The following is a 19,617-nucleotide window of genomic DNA, read 5'->3' on the forward strand; positions in this document are numbered from 1 at the left end:
CATAGATCAAAACCAGTAATAAAGGCTCTGCAGAAGTCTTAAGGGACAATCTATATACAGAGGGAATGTTAACTATGTATGTGCAAACCCCCGTTGTCTTGAAAACACGCCCTAAGTGACAACTGCATAACACAGTCAAACAAGTGAATATTGTAATATCACAGAACTAACTGCCCAATAATCCTTTCCCAGATACTTCAACAGGAGTTTTGGGCATGCAGTGAATGGGGGCCAGAGTTGGGTTTATATGTTCTCTATCCACTCGTGCATTCTCATCATAAGCATAGTGTGGATGACACTCTCAGGAATCTATGGCAAATTGAGAACTGAGGGAAATAGGCACTAAAAATGTAAATTCATTGATGATTTTTCTTGGAGGCTTGAAAAAACAATTTATAATCTTCACATGGGTCCTTCCATGTATAGACATGCTGTCACTTCAGTTCAAGGAGTTCCTAGTTTGTTCATGGATTTATGGATTACCTATTGCCATACCTGCATAGTATTCTCCAAGAACAGGTCATGGTTTAAACCTTCATGGATTACATACACTCTTAAGAATTCTTCTCTCGTTATTCTGTAACCATTTATCCAAGAGCTTTAAAATCTTAAAAGCAATGCGGTCATGCTGAAAGAATGATTTCATGATTTCTGTTTGGATGGGTGTTTTCCTCACCCCTGCCTTTCAATTTTTAGTTCTCAGTGCAGGCCCTAAAGGACTTATTAAACAGAAGATCCTAAATATCTCTTGTCCATGGTGACTACCTGTAAATATGCACTGAAGGCAACTGTGTAGCTCAGCCAGCCAGTAATCAACTTAACAGCCATGACAACCACTTATTTCTGAAAAATGAAATAAAAACATGATTATGCATCCCATGGAGTATCATCAATGTTCCTAAGATCAGCCGATCAGCCAACCGTAAAGGATAGAATTGGGTATAGGAATTAAAGGGTAAAATGCTTCAAACGAGTCTGCTCCTTTTGATCTTCTAAATAATGTGTGCTCTGAATCCTATAATATGAAATGCATAGGCTCAGATACAAACTGATGATGTCCTACTGATTTAAATGGAGATATGCCAGTTTATAATACTATATGAGGGTCTGGAGCATAATGTACCGGAAGGAGAAAAGTTGAAACCGTGTTTATTCAAAGCAAATATGGCTGGTGTTTCTCTACACAGTCTATACTCTAGACCCTTCAGTTTAGTGCTATTACCTTACTCTGAATCACTTGCTGATTTGGGCCATAAGGCTGGTTTGACAGGCCCAGGGAGGACTGCCTCCAGGTAAGGGTGAGCCTTCCATCAGAGATAACGTAAAGGGTCTTAGGCCATTCACCCACTACCACTGGCAAAACAGGGTAATAAGGGTGTGACTGGAGAACAAGGGCCTAGGAGAGAAGTCACTGTACCGTGTCAATTCTTGTAATCTTTTTTGACCTTTTATGTCTCTTGCAGCCTGGTATAAATTAGAACAGCCTTGAAGTTGCTCTGAAAAGGCACTGGAAGTAGAGACATGCAAAGTGATACTCTAGGTTCAGCATGCAAAGAAAACCTTCAAGCTACCTGTGCTATCCAGGTTCTGATATTATTCTCTGTTTAGCTTATCAGTACTCCAAGATCTGGCTCTGTATGTCTCCTATTACTATTTACGCAAGTTAGGGGTTATTCCTTACAAAACAACCTAGAACAAAGTTGTGCAGCACAACAGAAGGTTTACTCGTGACCCAAGAGATGCTAACGCTTCAATCAAAGGAGTCTACAACTAGAGCTGAGAGGATAGGGGACAAAAACTGTAAATATCTCTGACTGGAGCCACAGCTAGAACATATAAGTCAAATATTAAGCTGCTGCTCGTGTTTCATCATACAACATGCAACTTTCAACATATCTTACTTGTTGTCCCTCCTCCCAACAATTGAAAATAGTCACGCTGTGCTGGAAGATATGGTAACCCAAGACTATATGTGAAATGGATGTGTCTTGAAGTGAAGGCATATTCGTAAATTAAATTACAAACACAACAAATTCTGAGACATGATACTTCTCAGGCCTTCATGAGTCATTAATAATCTTTGGTCTGCAAATAAAAAGCTGCTGTTAATGGCATGGTTTGTTATAAAGGCTTAGTGACAGTTATTATTGTTAGACAGATGGCTAAGAAAAGTGTAGAACTGTTTCCATGCAGACCGTGAGATGTATAATGGCAGTGAAGTGACACTGATTTGTGCCCCCACCTGAGGATCTCATGCTTAAATTAGCATTTCCCGTTTCTTCCTTACTAATGTATGACTTTATGCTATAAATATTTGATGGCCAAGATTTTCAGAAGTGATTAGTGACTTGGGATACTTCAGTTTTTTGATTGCCCAGCTTGAGACGTGCATATGGAACTTGACTTTTTAAAAGTGCTGAGTAGCCACTGTTGTGGATTGAATTTAATAATACCTTGGCAACCTTCAGTAACTGGATAAGTCATGGCAACTTTGACTTCCCAATAACTCCCCATAATTCATCCCTTTAAAAAAAAAAGTCTTTGTGCTATACCAGTGTATATAATCTTTCCCGTTCTTTGATCTTATTTTGAAAATTCTCAATTTGCCTAAATTCAGTGGCATCTTTTTTTATTACTATGGAAACCATTTTTAGCCATAATAACTCTTAATGACTTAAATATTAATCAATGCAATGCTCAATAGTTGGCTGTTACATTTGTTATAAAACACAGCTGCTATAAAACAATTACTATTTTTATCAATTATAGTGTTTTTATGACAGGAAATACCTGTTAGGTAACTCACTGATGGATAGTAATCTATTAATGGAAAACACCTGCCCCTTATCAATTACAAGAAGTTACTTTCTGGGCCTCTGGACTATGTCAGCAAGCACAATGGTTAAAGTAAGATGAGACAGAAGTCAATATTAATTAACATGCTATGTTCCACCTAAAATTTAGCTTAGGGTACGTCTAGACTATAGGCTTTTGTTGACAGAAGTTTTGTTGACAGATACTGTCGACAAAGCTTCTGTCGACAAAGAGCATCTAGACGACATCCAGTTCTGTCGACCAAGCAAGCCTCTTTGTCAACATGACAGTGTAGACACAAAGGACAGTATAGATGCAATAACGCCTTCTGTCGACAGAACTCTGTTGACAAAAGGCATTATTCCTTGTAGACGGAGGTTTACAGCCGTTGACAAAACTGCTGAGTTCTGTCGATGTTATGTAGACGCAGGTATAGTTTTGTCGACAAAACTCTGTAGTCTAGACACACCCTTATTGATAGCATAGTAAGGTCAGCTAAAATTCATCTTAAATACAAAGAATTGCACTGTGCCTTGTGTTTATGACTTTGGTTCACTGCTTTTGAATATCTATCTATATCTGCTTGATTTGGACTTCTACTCCTGAGCCAGACCCTGAAACCCAACATGGAGTCTAACACTTGGTATTGACAGAGGCCTGGAATCTGCCAATGAATGTTTTGGCTCCTCCCAGCCTCAGGTTTGACCTTAGTCCTGACTGTCTCTGATAAATCCCTGAGAGTATCTCAAGTGGGACAGCCAAAAATGGAGGCATATAAATCACTAGCAATCTCTGAAGAGCTTGGCCACTAGTTCTGACTCTCTGATTAGGTTTTAACCCTGGGTGATATCAAATGAGATGGATGAATAGCATTGCATTCTGATGGCAGCCCCAGGAGGAATCCGTGCTTCCTTTTCCATTCTGTCACTTACATAGACTAGTGTAGTAGGGGACCGTACCCCCTTCACCCGGTTGTTATCCATCACATTTTCTGCCAGCCAGTGCCACTCAAGAAGTCAGGAACAGTAACACTCCAATGAGCAGCTGAAAAGGCCTGGCCTCCCACTTCTGTAGTTTAGAAGTTTGGTGCTCTATTTACAACATATTCCTGTTAATTCAAGCCTGGAGTGGAGTTCACACATAACTCACTTCCTTGCATCTCTTCAGATTTGCGCTGGTCTGATAGTCATATAGATTTAGCTCTTCACTACTACTTTCTATTTCACCAGAATATTTCATATCAATTTCAAGGTTTTACTATTTGCTTTTAAGGTTCTCAGCAGTTATGACCTTGCCTAGCTGACTGATCTTTTGGCTCTGTAGTTTCGCAGTCATTCAATGACTTCTGGATGATCAGGTTAGTCAACCTCAGCGATGTATAAACTTAAAACCTTGGGAAGTCAGATTTTAAGAGACTCTTCTACATGACTGCAGAACTCTCAATTTCTGTTTGAACTGCTTGAGCTAGCCATTTTATTTCATTTAGATTTTTTGACTTTTTAAAATCAATACATTGATGCATTTAACATTACTCATAACATTGTTCCACCACTGTGTGAATAACACTGTTAACTAAGTATAACCAATTACTTGACTACACTTACAGTTCAATATTAAGAATAAGCTTGGCTATCTTATTTCTCAAGCAGTCTGTCTTTGACTAATAAACTAAGTAGTACAACATGAAAGGAGACTGCTTCCTGAACGATTATCTTAATGCTCACCTTATATAGAAGAAACAAAATACAGGACTATGTAGCACTTTAAAGACTAACAAGATGGTTTATTAGATGATGAGCTTTCGTGGGCCAGACCCACTTCCTCCGATCAAATAGTGGAAGAGAATTGTCACAACCATATATACCAAAGGATACAATTAAAAAAATGAACATACATGAAAAGGACAAATCAAATTTCAGAACAGAAGGGGAATGTGGGGGGGAAGGTAAATGTCTGTGAGCTAATGATATTAGAGGTGATAATTGGGGAAGCTATCTTTGTAATGGGTAAGATTACACCTGAATCTGAACAATGGATCTAGTTAACTGTCGAATTTTAGCATAAATAACAGTTCAGAGGATTCTCTTTCAAGTGCAGTCTTAAAAGGCTTTTGAAGCAGGATGCAGGTAAATAAGTCGTTGAGACAATGTCCTTTCTGGTTGAAATGACAAGAAACTGTTTTTTCTTTGTGATCCTGTCTAATATCTGTTTTGTGGGCATTGATCCTTTGGCGAAGTATCTGAGATGTTTGTCCAATGTACATAGCAGACGGACACTTTTGGCACATGATAGCATAAATTATATTTCTGGATGCGCAGGAATATGTGTTCTTGATCTTATAACTCACTTGGTTAGGTCCAATAATGGGATCAGCAGAGTGAATATGTGGACAAAGCTGGCAATGGGGTTTGTTGCAAGAGAAGGTACCAAGGTTGGTATTAGTGTGATATGTCCTGTGGTGGTTGGTAAGAATCATCTTGAGGTTAGGTGGTTGTCTATAGGAGACTATGGGTCTGTCTCCCAGAGCCTCTTGGAGTTTAGTATCCTGTTCCAGTATGGGCTGTAGTTTATTGATAATGTGTTGGACAGGTTTAAGTTGGGGGCTGTAGGTGATGACTAGTGGTGTTCTATTGTTGGTTTTCTTGGGTCTGTCTTGAAGTAGATGGTTTCTAGGTATTCATCTGGCTCTTTCAATTTGCTTTTTTATTTCTCTGGGTGGGTAGTTGAGGTTTATAAATGCTTGGTAGAGATCCTGAAGTTTCTGGTCTCTGTCAGTGGGATTAGAGCAGATGCGGTTGTATCGAAGGGCTTGGCTATAGATGATGGATCGTATGGTGTGTTCTGGATGGGAGCTGGAAACATGTAGGTAACTGTATGAGTGGTGTCTAATTTTCCATTGTTGATTTGTACTGTGGTGTCCAGGAAATGGATCTCTCGTGTAGAATGGTCCAGGCTGAGGTTGATGGTGGGGTGTAGGTTGTTGAAATCTCTGTGGAATGTCTCTAGTGTTTCTTGGCCATGCGTCCAGATCATAAAGATGTCATCGATGTAGAGAAGGGATAAAAGGGGACGGGAGTTGAGGAAACGTTGTTCTAGGTCAGCCATAAAGATATTAGCATACTGTGGGGCCATGCATGTACCCATGGCGCTGATCTGGAGGTATAAGTTGTTCTCAAACTGGAAATAATTGTGGGTGAGAACAAAGTTTCATAGGTCTGCTATCAGGTTGGCAGTGGTATCCTCTGGGATAGTGTTTACATTTCTATCACTTATATAGAAGGTTTGCTCCAAAAGCATGCATTCAAGGCTACCTGAATTTATAATACAATAGCTGTCTACAAATGAAATGTACTCTCTACCTCACAGAAAATGCAGGCCACAAATTTGTAGCAGTCTCTCTTCCCCCCCCCCCCCTTCTTCGGTAGGTCCCTTGACTTGGTTTTGCATTCCCCATTCCAGCTGTCTGTGAGTTATGAAGGTCCTCCTAACTATATCAGGACATACTATTCATATAGCTTATTTTTCTGACAGGTTATTTGTCTGTCGTGGATAGAGTTCATCTGTTACAAGGTATGCCTCAGCCTGACTGGATATGAGTGAACAGCATTCTGGGAAAAGCATAATAAAATACATAGTTATGACTTAACATAGAGACTCAATATTCATATAACATAATGTTCAATATTAATGTTGAGTGTAAAGCATGTGGTGTCCACACTTGTGTACTTATAATACAGTATAAATGCCTGTTGCTGTTTATAACATGAGGCTTTAGAACAGTTGGAAAAACTTCTGTTCTATTTTCTGACAGAAAACTGGTCCATTGGAACTGTTTGACAGGAAAGTGTCAATGCTATCAAAACTCTTCATGGCAGAAGAACCAGGTAGGCTGGCTACTTGGTTCCCAATTTGCCAGCTAACCCGGCAACTGGTTGCCTAGTGGTCTTGCTGTCTGACTCTCTGGTTCCCCAAACAGCTGGCAAGCAAGAAAGCCACCAAGCTCCCTGAAAGGTTAGAACAATTTCTAATACATTGAAATGAAATGTATGACACAATTTCAGAATGTTTGTTCTATGGAAAATGTCTAGGCTATGTCTACACTGCACAGTTATTTCAGAATAAGCTATTCCGGAATAGTTATTCCAAAATAGCTTATTTCGAAATAGAACGTCTACATTGCAAGGAAGCATCAAAATTAGTCTGAATGGCCCTGGTGAGGGGCTATTTTGAAATAGTAGAATTGAGCATCTGAAATAACTATTTCAGAATAGGCATTATTCTTCATAAATGAGGTTTACAGAATTCAAAATTAGCCATTTGTTATTTTGAAATAATGGAATTGCTGTGTAGACGATCGCATAGTTATTTCAGAATAACGGCCGTTATTCCGAAATAACTTTGCTGTGTAGACACATCCATAGATGCCCCCCTAGAAGAGTGGGGGGGGGGGATTTGATAGCAGCCTTCAGTTTCCTGAAGGGAGGTTCCAAAGAGGATGGATAGAGGCTGTTCACAGTAGTTACGGATGGCAGAACAAGGAGTGATGGTCTCAAGTTACGGTGGAAGAGATCTAAGTTGGACATTAGGAAAAACTATTTCACTAAGAGGGTGATGAAGTACTAGAATGGGTTACCTAGGGAGGTGGTGGAATCTCCATCCCTAGAGGTTTTAAGTCTCAGCTTGACAAAGCCCTGGCTGGGTTGATTTAGTTGGGATTGGTCCTGCCTTGGGCAAGGGGCTGGACTTGATGACCTCCTGAGGTCTCTTCCAGCGCTATGATTCTATGCCTCATTTTTATATGAATGAGGAGAAAAATAGAATTTTACATTTGGGAGGTTGTACTGGTCTTTTAGACAAAACCTGAGTTACGTCCACACTGCAGTCGTGTTCTTTTGAAAGGAAGTTGAAAGAACAGAAGGGTTTCTCTGATGTTGGTAATCCTCTTTTTACGAGGAAGAAGCCTTTTTCTGAAAGAACTCTTTCAGAAAAAGGTGTGTATGGACAGGGAAGAGGGAGTTCTTTCGAAAAAAGAGGAAAAAGCACAGGTGCCCTGGTAGCCACTCCATCAATAGTAATCACAGCTGAAATGTGAGATAGCGATCTGCTTTTTTGAAAGATAGCATCCATTCAGTGTGGATGCTATCTTTCAAAAAAGCAGATCGCTTTTTCAATAGGCTTTTGCAGTGTGAATGCTCTTTTGGAATAAGTTTGTGAGGAAGAGATCTTCTAGAAAAGCTTCTTCCGAAAGAAGTCTGCAGGCTAGACATAGCCCTAGATATATGTATTCTACACAATGGTTCACTTCTCAGAGTGAAAAGAGGTATTGCTAGAATTGCTGTTTTTTTTTTAAACAGATCACATATAACCAAGTATTTACAGCAGAGATGGAGAGGGAGAGTAGATGCTTTATTTCTAGCCTTTCTAAGGCCCACTGAAGTTCCCTCTGTTACAGTTACAAAACAGCAGGATGCTAAACATTATTTTGTTGTGCCCCTACTGTTAGAACTGTTTTCAAGTGACTTCCCTCCCCTCCCCTCTCCATGAGGAATGAACTAATACTGTCCAACAGTGTATTACAAAATGCTGGATTGCAGTACATGAAGAATGCTGTTCACAAGGGCCACATCCACATGGAAAAATAACTCCATAGGACTAAAACTAGTGTGACCCAGCAAACCAGGCAAATATAAAACTAAAAGCAACCTCTGACTCCAGTAATTCTCCATCCTTCCAGATCTTACAGGGTTCTACACAAAGAATCCATCAATGTTAATTGTTTTACATATAATCACTTCAGTTTCTATAACTGAAGATCAGACCTAAAAGTTGTGTTGTGGTGTATGTGTGTGTGTATATATGTACACATACATAATTTATAGTGATAGAATATGATTAGTAAGTGTATTCCATTCTCCTCACACCAGTTCCATGCTGGTGCATTTAATTTGAAATGATCCAACCCCATTTTACATAAGTGAGAGGTGAGTTTGTATTGGATTATTTGTTTCCTTTACAGGAGATGGCCCTAGAAATGCTGTAGTATAAATTTATGTGGGCAATGTACAAACTTTGCTCTTAGCAATGCAATAAGGTTACTTTCAGTTCAGTTTGAAGGCTCTGATTTTTTTTTTATCAACCAATGACATAACATCAATGTTTTCCATTGTGTACACGCAAACTGGAAAAAAATCGAGTTAATTGGAATTTACAGATAGGCAGCTTTTTCCTTACTTTGTTAGAGAACTTAGTTTGGTTTAAGGATATTTGCTTAATATATTTTTACATGGATATTGACTCCTCCCCCTTATTTCATGCAATTGTGAAAATTTAAATCTAAAAACGCTTTATTAATTTCAATTGATAGTTTGTTTGTTCAAAATCTGACAAGCCTTCTAGTTCATTTTTTCACAATACATTTTCAAATTCCTTAAAGAAAATGGGACTAGTTTTGCTTTCGTGCCTCTGCATGTGTATCCATTAAGAAATGTGCAGCTTGTGTTCATGTAGCAGAGATCAAAATTATAATCCATATTCTGATCCTGATTAGTGATAGAGGAGAAACACAATACTGCACGTCAATGATTTTTTTTTTGTATTGGTAGTACATCCTGCTAGACACAGAATATTTAGTCATGTAAAAACAGATGCATTTTCCCAACCCAATTAAAATCTTTATTGGTATAAAGAGTGGGAGCAGTGAGTAGACCATAAGCATGTTTGCTTTTCTAGGTATAAAATTGGGATTTGGATGAGAAAATAAAGGTCAGTTTCCTCCTATAATTGCCATAATTCTAAAGTCAATACAAAGAAATGGGATTATATTCCACGTATTTAGATGCTTCACCAGAATATCTGACAACCATCCAAAATATGTGACTGTGAAGACCAGATTAATAAGAGAGAACACTGAAAACTGTGTAAGTGCATATTTAACTCAGGATCTGTACATTACCGGGATCATCTGTGTGACAACCCATCATTTAGTTAGACCGTCTGTGTTATCCAAAGCATAGAAGTTCATTCAGTTACTCCTATATTGGGCCCAATAACTTGTTTTGACCAAAGCATATCTTCCAGAAAGGTACCAAATATGAACAGAGAATCCATCCCTTCCTATGAGTCAGTTTCTGTTAAAAATGTGTGCCTTATTTCTAATTTGAATTTGTCTGGTTCTAGTTCAAAATAAGTTTTTTGTTGTGCCTTTCTCTACTCAGTTAAAAGCTCTGTAATAATACCCACTTTCTTCTCACTGTGAAAGCACTTGTCATCTGTAGTCAAGTCCCCTCGATCCCTTAAAAAAGCTAAACAGATTGCCTTACAGTGAGAAATAAAGATTTTTTTTCTTTTTAGCACTCAAATAATTGTTGTGTGTCTTCCCTTCACCCTCTCCCACTGAAAATGGGAACACTGGCCTTTTTTTGGTAACTTTCAAATCACCATGGACCCTCCAATAGTCCACGAAATGGCACATAGTGAGGGAGTTGGGAGTAGACTGTACAGAGGAATGAGAAGACAAGGGGATGTGGTAATACTTTGATTACAGAATCGCAAATATATTGGAACACTGCAAGTGCCAACATCAGTAGACACAGGCAGGATGGAGTTTGCTGTGGACCCCACATCCCAACCCAGGTCCATAATAACCTAAGACTATATTTAACACTAAGATAAAAGAACTAGCACCATCTACTGATTGAGATGCTATCTGAACTAGTTATTACAGCCTCCTGTCTCCACCTAAGTTAAATAAGAATTTAAATAGTATCTCCTAGAAATCCAGACAGTCTGCCACCCCCATAGGTTTCCATGTGCATCGCCCACTCGCGTTCTATATCCAGTCATGAACAATGAACTCCTGTATAGCTTATCAGTGAGTGCTGGGCTCGTATCCTCTAAGTCAGGTCTGTCTGTCTGAAAGACTTCATGTCCTCTTCCACAATCGGTCTCTCATTATGACCCCTGAAAACCCCCTGAGGTACCTCCATACCTCAGTTCCATCCCTCTGAGGTGGTAGTTGTTGAGCATCTTGTGTCTGCCCTCTTCTTCCTTTCAATTAATTTGTGCACCAGTTCTTTTGATGTGATACAAAGGAGTGAGTATTTCCTTTTTGTATCAGCAGGCGTTTAGTTACTTAACTACTGCATGATGTCCTCTCCAAAAAAGGAAAGTTTGGGATTCTTGTCCAGGCTACTTTTTCTACTGGCCTAGCCATACCTTCTTGAACTGACACATCTATCCTTCCTGGTATCTTGTATTTGGCATGCTTACATCTGGCTTCTCTCTTCTTCTACCACCTGAAATGCTGCCCATAGGACATGATGGAAAAATGTGTCCATCTTGTATTAGTGGAGATAGTCTTGCCCATACTTACTGCCTGAACATCAAGTCACAAGAAACCACAGGGTTGTGACTTTCCAAAAAACAACAACAAAAAACCCTCCTAAGGAGAGTGTGGCTACTAGATTATCAACTGGTGTTGTATGCAAAGATGACAAAAGGTGACTATGTTTTCCAGTCTTGTTAGTCTTTACTAACCCTAAGCATAGAAGACATGGTGTGGTTTATGGTCTCTACTTCCCCGTTACTTGCAAATTGGGCAACTTTGGTCCTCACCTGAAGTTGTCAGAAAACCTTGTGCAATAAGCCTACTTCAAATTCCTTCCTCTTATCCCTGCACACCCTCCCCCCCTTGGAGGGTCATACTGCAACACTATGTGTTTCATCAATGCATTCCTAATTTTCTGCCTCCTTTCAACCTTCCGGGATTGCCCCATCAGATACTTTGCAAAGATGTCACACACTACCAGCAAATATCAATTTCCATGTGGTGTTTTTGCTAGTGGATCTCCTAAGTCAATCCATATGAACTCCAGGGATGTGATAGGTGGAGAACCTTTCCTAAAGGCCTCTTTTTGGTGTCATTTTTTTTCTTGAGAGGAAAGTACACAGTCCTTCACATCTACAGCCATGCCCAACCAAAAAATCTGATATCCCCGTAACCCAGAGGCACTGAGACCACGGAGGGAGTGAAGTCTGCTCTACAGCCTTAGCTAAGTGAGGAAAAGAATATCTGACACACGAACTACACATCAAACTGCAAATCTGGAGAGAACTTGAGACAAATAACTACACTTCTTGCTGAGAAAACTCAGAAGCTGTGAAAACAACCTGCAGGAAAATGAATCATTACTGAGTGGTCTGTTACCTCTCTAAGAAGAATAGAAGGGTAGACACAGAAAACTACCAAAAATGAACCATAAATCTATCCAGAGCAAAGTTTTCTAACATAAGAGACTCAATGATCCAGACCTTCAAATGGTGTAAATCAACTTAGCTCTATTGACTTATATTGAACTACATTGATTTACGCCAGCTGAGAATCAGACCTGCAGTGGAGAAACTTGGAAGAAAAGTGCACAGTAACTAGAACTGTGTGAAAACAATAAAACAAAACACACAAACCTTTTAAACGTATTTTTGCATTCTGCTTTTGTTACTCTTGTCACTGTTTCTGTAGAAGTTCTAATACAAAATTATAATGACAGGTGTACTCTGAAACTGCAAAATGTTAAATGAATATTGCAAAATCTTCAAAGTGAATGTAAGCCTCTTGGCTAAAGAATTTGCCCTATAAACCTGATTTCTGAATCACTTTAATCCAGTCAGGGAATAGAAGCATACTATGTGACCAAGGTTTTGTCATTGACTTTATTGAGAGCAAGGGGTAGATTTAGTTTTCAAGTCACCAAGTCATTTTTTGCATGAATAAAATTGCTCTAGCCCTTTCTTTGAAGTTGTTGGTACTTGCCATTGATGGAGAAAGGATGCCAGGCTGGATGGATCACTTGTCTGAAACAGATGGCTAATCCTGTGTGTTCTGGATTTGGACCAGTCTAGCTACATTCATGGGGAAAACTGCATCTGGAAGAAACAGTCTTTTCTAGGTGACTTTCTCTGTGTGTTTCAGTCACTGAGATAATGGACATAGTGGGAAAACTTACCTGCAGTTAAGACTCATAAATTCATAACTGGAAAAATCAAATGGGTAGGCAGTGAACCACTGTTTGTCAGAGCTCATTGTTAGCTCCTTTAGGGAGAGCCTTTTGGGCTACCAGCTTTCGTAGTAGCGGGTATTAGATTAAAAACTCTTTTTACTGGGGATCTCTCATCTGCCTTTCTTGGAAAGGGTGTTAAGAAGCTGATGGGAGTATTTTTCATTTTTCTGTTCTGCAGACTAAAGAAACCCAGTTCTCTCAGCCTGTCCTCATAAGTCATGTGTCCCGGCCTCCTTATAATTTTCATTGCTTTTCACTGGACTCTTCATTGTGGACACATCCTTTCAGTAGAGGGGAATAATCACTGACAATGCTCCTACTAACGCAGCCCAAAAGGCCATTAACCTTGACAACAAGGGCACACTAGACAAGAAGCTGAATGTTAGTCAAAGTAATCCCCAGGGCCTTTTCAGCAGAACTGCCACTTAGCCAGTCTGTCCCCAGTGCAGGGGATTCTTCTGTCCTAAGTTCAGAGTCTGCATTTGACTTTCTTGAACCTCAGATTTATTTTGGCCCAGTCCTCCAATTTGTCTAGTTCATTCTGGACCCTATCCCTACCCTCCAGCATATCTACACTCCCATCAGTTTAGTGAGATCCATGAACTTGCTGAGGGTGCAACCCTTCCCATCATCCAGACCATTAATAAAACTATTAAACAAAACTGGCCCCAGGACTGATTGATGACTCTCTGCTTGATACCGACCGCCAACTAGACACCATTACCCATTGAGCCTGATGATCTCACCAGATCGCTATCCATCTTGTAGCCCATAGATTGTTGTCCATTTCCAGCTTTTGGCAAACAGGCTAAGCCCATCCTTGCTCATCCTGACTCCTAGTAATTGATGGAGTTATTCTCTATGAATGGATCTAGTTCTTAGAGCAACAAACAGGTTTTTGGTGCTTCCAACTCTACCAATTACTTTGGGCATATCACCTTACTTTTTATGCTTCTGTTTCTCCTCCTGCTTGGTCTGTCTTGTTTATTTAGCATCTCGACTTTTTGATGTCTGTGCAATGTGCCTAATATTTGTATAATACCAAAGGATGTTGATCTTAGTTGGGTTATCTTAGTGCTACTGAATCATAACAGAGCAAAATTCATCCAGGTGAAGAATTCTTAATCCCTATACAAAGCTTTGCACATCTGTTAAACTCTCAGTATAAGGCTCAAGTGATATACAGAACTTCATGCATGCACTCTGCATCAAGATTAATTTCACACACATTCTGTATGTTTAAATATATATAACAAGTATGCAGAGTAGCAACAAACCATTGCCAGCTCTTTGCCTGCTAGCTTGCTATAGTGTAGGCTGACTTGTTGTTGTTTTACTGGAATAGCACAGGACATTAGTTATCCTTTTTGTTTGTTGTGTGAAACAACTTAACATATAGTATGTACTTCATTTACATCCATTTTGAAGTTTTCATTCACATGTTCTCTTAGTTTAAAAAACTGGATAAATAGATGAGGTGATCAAGCTGATAAATGTACCTGATAAAGTTTACACTGCAAATAAATAAGCAACAGCTATAGGATGTTTGTGAGGGTTCTCAGTCTTAATGTTTAACCAGAAATTACTAGGAAAAATTGGATAGCAAGAAATAGTTAACTATCTTGGATTCTTTCTAATGCATCCTTCTCTTAGTCCTGCCTTAACATCAACTAGCTTTGGGGACCAAGATTAGCATTCATGTCATGTTCCCTGACAGTATCTGGCCTGTGCTGGGAAAGCTAATGATCCAATCAGCAGACCAAATTCAGTGATGAATCTTGATCAGATACTGCATGAGGCACATTATGTATATGGTGAGGTGCAGCAGTGGTTTGCTATGTGGATCAGGATTTGACCTGTAGATCTTTGACAGACTTCTTAGAGGGAGTGCCATTTTTTTGGCGTGTGTGTGTCAAAGGCAGCGCTTGCATTCAAAAGTTCTTAGTGAATTTCTTAATGTTTGTTAACACTTAGGCTATTTTCTTGCATTCCTGCTGACTTACTCAGTCACCTGTTGGATTCATGTTGCAGTGGTTTTTCTGTGGTGGTGCTACTTTTGTGCCAGTATTTCTGTTTAAGACTTAATGTAAGACTTTGCTGGCGTCAGACATTTACTTCAAACTCAATATTGCGAGCCCAATAGACAGAGTGAGAACTTTGGAAGTCCACATGTATCCATACTCATTGGTTTGCAGGAGATCCACTGATAAAGTAGTATGATGATTTTTGAGGAAAAAACGATATAGACATGAATTATAATGCATTAGCCTTGACATCTGGGAGAGAAAGGGTCAAAGTTTAATTATTTCACTGTTGGCATTCAAATGGGTATTTCAAAGTATTTGTTTACAGTGCATTCCTTTTGAAATTAAACACAAACTTTTCAGTTTTTCAAGCCAGAACATTTCTCAGATTAAATTGCAGTTAATTGAAGCTGTAATTGCTTTAGATGAACATCATTATAGAGCTGCTTAGAATGTGTTTTTGAGGTTTCCATTTAAATTAGCTTTCAAAAGCGAACCCATAGCAATTTTTTTTTGTGTTACACTTAAAAGAAAAGTTTCAATGCACAATAGATTGGAATTGTTTCAGCCAAAATAAGGGAACCTGGTAAGTGGTGATTGCAATAACTCAGCGAGAAGATTAGAGGGTGGGTGTGATTCTGTCTTCTACAATGTGCAGGAGACCAATCTGATCATGTAATGTGATCTCTTCTGACCTTAAAAATCTTTGAAAATCTTAATTCTCAAAATCAATCTGCTAATAAAGTGTCTTAACTTTCTCTATTAGTCTAATTGTATCAATGTTACTGGAGTACGTGATGACTAAATATACATTCTGAGGTAGCTTCACAGAGCATTCTTTAGTTGTCCGTGCAAAGTACTTTTATTCCATTTTCTCCAAGCAAAATTATACAGGGAACTTAAGGTGCTGCTGTGGGTGGTCTTGTATGGTCTGCAGATTCAGGCCTTTTGGATTAGTTACCAATGTCCATAAAGTCAGTTTTAGAAAATGCTCGTTTCACCAACACACAAGATTCACAGCATTTTGCTGACCAGTTTTAATAAACAATGGAATTAGTGGACACGAGCTTTAGGCTGGCTCTCAGAGACAAGAAAATTGTTCAAATTATCAATCCTAATGGTAGGGAACAACTTGTTCCTGTATATTATAACAGTGAGTTTAGAATCAAGTTATTTTCAGGAATATTCTCAAGTCTTATTCTCAGGAGTATATTGTATATTGTGGAACACCTGTGTTTTTGTTCTTTTTAATTGTCAATTGTTTCATATTTTGCTTCAAGATGCAACAGATTTTTTTTTAATACAGAGTAATTTTTTTTCAAACCTTTCAGCAATGAATAGTTGAAATATAGTCCAAGTAGCTTGATTTTTAAAATGGTTACTCAAGTCTTTTGGAAATTTCCAACCCTATTCTATCTAAATTGATTCAAAATGTGATGTCACCAAAATATCTCTCTGCCTTTTGGGATGTTGCTGTTCCTCTGCTAGTCCCTGCTCAGAACTAGCAACACAGAGGGCCAAACAACCCATTAACTTCTATATCCTCCCCACTCCCCAGTCCTTCATCACATTCAAAATAGCCTCTGGAGTTGCTAAGCTTCTAGAAATAACATTGCCCCTCCTCCTTCATCCCTCAATGATGGACAATCAAACTCACCCGGAGCACCAAACACTTAAACTGGTAACGACTTTCAGTGTAGCCATGCAGACAAACACTCCTAGTGTAGCTGAAGTTTAGAGTGTTTGGTATAGCTTATACCAGTTCCCTGAATGAAATAAGCTACCTCTGCAAAAGGATGCTTTTGCTAGTAGAATTGTCTACACTACGGCTTTTGTTATAAAAATATAATTAACCCTCTTCTCCTCCCCCCCTCCCATCCTCCTAACTGACATCACTATGCCAACTAAAGCTTTAAGTAACAATCTGTTACCAGGTTCCAGGTGATGGCTGTATCTCGGTGGCTGAACGTGTCATTGCAGAAGAAGCTTTTTATGAAAAACATGCATTAGCGACATGATCACAAATCAATTAAAATCCAGACCGCAACTGGCAGATGAAGTGATTGGGGCTTTATATGTTGCATTATGGTAAGGAACGATTTTACAGCATGCACTATAGATGTATATGACACTGAATTGCTAGCGCATACTGCAAAACTGAGCACAGGACATTCCATGAGGCCCCTTCTATGGTCTTTCTGAGAAATTCTCTCAGGCCGAGTGCAAGGCCTGAGCTCCATCTGGATTTCTTTGATCTTCAGGAAAGGATGCTCTATCTCTGCTCTGTGGCAGTGGTGATGGCCCTCCCTGCCACTGCTATTGGTTCAGTTTCCCTTGCTCTTGCTATTAGCTATAAGGGTTGGAGGCATGAAAGTTCATATAATTCGGGGCAATTAAATTCCTTGAATAATCAACTGGCTTCCCTGTCCCAACCACACTTAATACCTAAGTGTGTCCCAACCACACTTAATACCACTTCTGCAGCAAAGAGTTCTTGGATTTTTGATAGTTTGGGGGAAGGGATGCATCTCCCTTCCATTCCTTTTGGGGCACTTCCCCCACTCAATGTACCTCCCACGGCTCAAAATGCAGCGGCTCTGTGATCTTCTCTAAACTCCAAAGTTTGTTTGTTAACTTCCTAAAGTATAATTTGTTGTCTGTCAGCCCAGGAAAATGGAGAGTACAATTCAAAAGAGGTTACAATTTGTCTCGCATTTAACTTAGATTTAATAAGCTAGTTACTGTATATTAATTAAATCTAAATTGTTCGTTGAAAGCCTCTTTCTGAGGCTTTTCTTGCCATCTGGTTAACTTATTTTAAATGACAAAAGCAATAAGTACTTAATTACATTCCTATTAATATGTTTTAATTTCTGAACCATATGAGACTTATAATGGGCATTTCACAAGGTATAATGAAAGAACAGGAATTTTGATCATCTTAGAATAAATTACTTTAACTCCTTTGCTACAGAGTGCAGACGCAACACTCCTCTGTGCTGAAGGAATTCAGTGTTGGAGACGAGAGTAGTTACACCGTTCAGTAGGGATCACGGTGTTCTCAAAGCAGAGCCCTGAAGGAAATCTTCAGAGGAAGATCCCACATTTCTTGTTTCCTAGAGCTTTTGCTTACTAAAGCCACATCTGAGGTCGAAAGTACAACCTTTTTGTATTCTTTGGTTTTATTACCAGACTGTATAGTAGTATACTATTGTGGATCTGAAGAAAGTATTCCCCCCACCCCCTTCCCCTTGTTTTAAAAAATCCAACCAACTTCACTGTAGCCACCTCTCAAAATCTCCTCTGGCTTCAGGAAGCTCTGCATTTGCTGCCCTCAGACCCCAGCTCTGAAGTAAGTGAAGGTAGCAATCCCACAGCCCTCCCCCTACAACAGTTTTGTGATACCCCTTTCCCCCCCCTCCATGATCTTCTTTTGGGTAGGGACCATCCCTGTTACAACACTGTGACATTTCAGCTGCAAACACATGTGCAACAGCAGCAACATCTGCTTCCCCTAGATCTGGGGACAGGTACTCACAAAAACAGTTTCACAATTCATTTTCCTGTCTCTCTCAGCTGCACCTATCCATAGGACCCTATCTAATTTGTGGTTGGGAAAAATACACTGTGGACATGTGAAATCAGATTTCCCCTGTGAAATCTAGTGCTTGGAGAGGCGGGGCAGGGGGTACCTCAGCCAGGGCTCCAACTGTTCCCCGAGCTCCAGCTGCTAGTTTGAAGGGCTGGAACTTCTCCTCTCAAGAGCAGCTGTGCAGAAGATCAGCCCCCCCCCCCCCCTCCAGGTACCTGACTTCTGAAGGTAGCACAACCATAAAGATTCCTAAAACTGGGGGAGGATCCCGGAGGTGGATCTGATTCCCTCCCCACCCCACAGCAGCATGTAGAAGAAAGAGGGAGTCTTGTTCCTCACCTCAGCCTGGTCTGGCCTGGCATCTAGAAGCACGGACTGGAGCCTTCCCTGCATCACCAGGGAGATCAGAGCTACCACCCCTTCCGGGAATCTCATCTGACTGCAAGAAGCTCTGCATTTGCTGCCCTCAGAGCCTAGCTCTGAAGTAAGTGAAGGTAGCAATCCCACAGCCCTCCCCCTACAACAGTTTTGTGATATCCCTTTCCCCTCTTCTGTGATCTTCTTTTGGGTAGGGACTGACGCTGTTACAACACTGACATTTCAGCTGCAAACACGTGAAATGGACCAACTTAAAAACTCTCTGGAACTGAAGTTGACCAAAATGGACCATGAATTTGTTTATCTGCCTCCCAGTGAGTGTGGGAGGGGGAAGCGCATTGCTGTATCTGTAGTAAATAATTCATTGCCTGCAAAACAGTTAAGAACATAAGAATGGCCATACTGGGTCAGACCAAAGATCCATCCAGCCCAGTACCCTCTCTGCCAACAGTGGCCAATGCCAGGTGTCCCAGAGGAAGTGAATCGAACAGGTAATTATCAAGCGAGCTCTCTCCTGCCATCCATCTCCACCCTCTGACAAACAGAAGCTAGGGACACCTTTCCTTACCCATACTGGCTAATAGCCATTAATGGACTTAACCTCCATTAATTTATCTAGTTCTCTTTTAAACTCTGTTATAATCCTAGCCTTCACAACCTCCTCAGGCAAGGAGTTCCACAGGCTGACTATGCGCTGTGAAGAAGAACCTCCTTTTATTTGTTTTAAACCTGTTGCCCATTAATTTCATTTGGT

The sequence above is a fragment of the Pelodiscus sinensis genome, chromosome 3, assembly GCF_049634645.1.
Source record: "Pelodiscus sinensis isolate JC-2024 chromosome 3, ASM4963464v1, whole genome shotgun sequence".
In the NCBI taxonomy this organism is placed as follows: Eukaryota; Metazoa; Chordata; order Testudines; family Trionychidae; genus Pelodiscus; species Pelodiscus sinensis.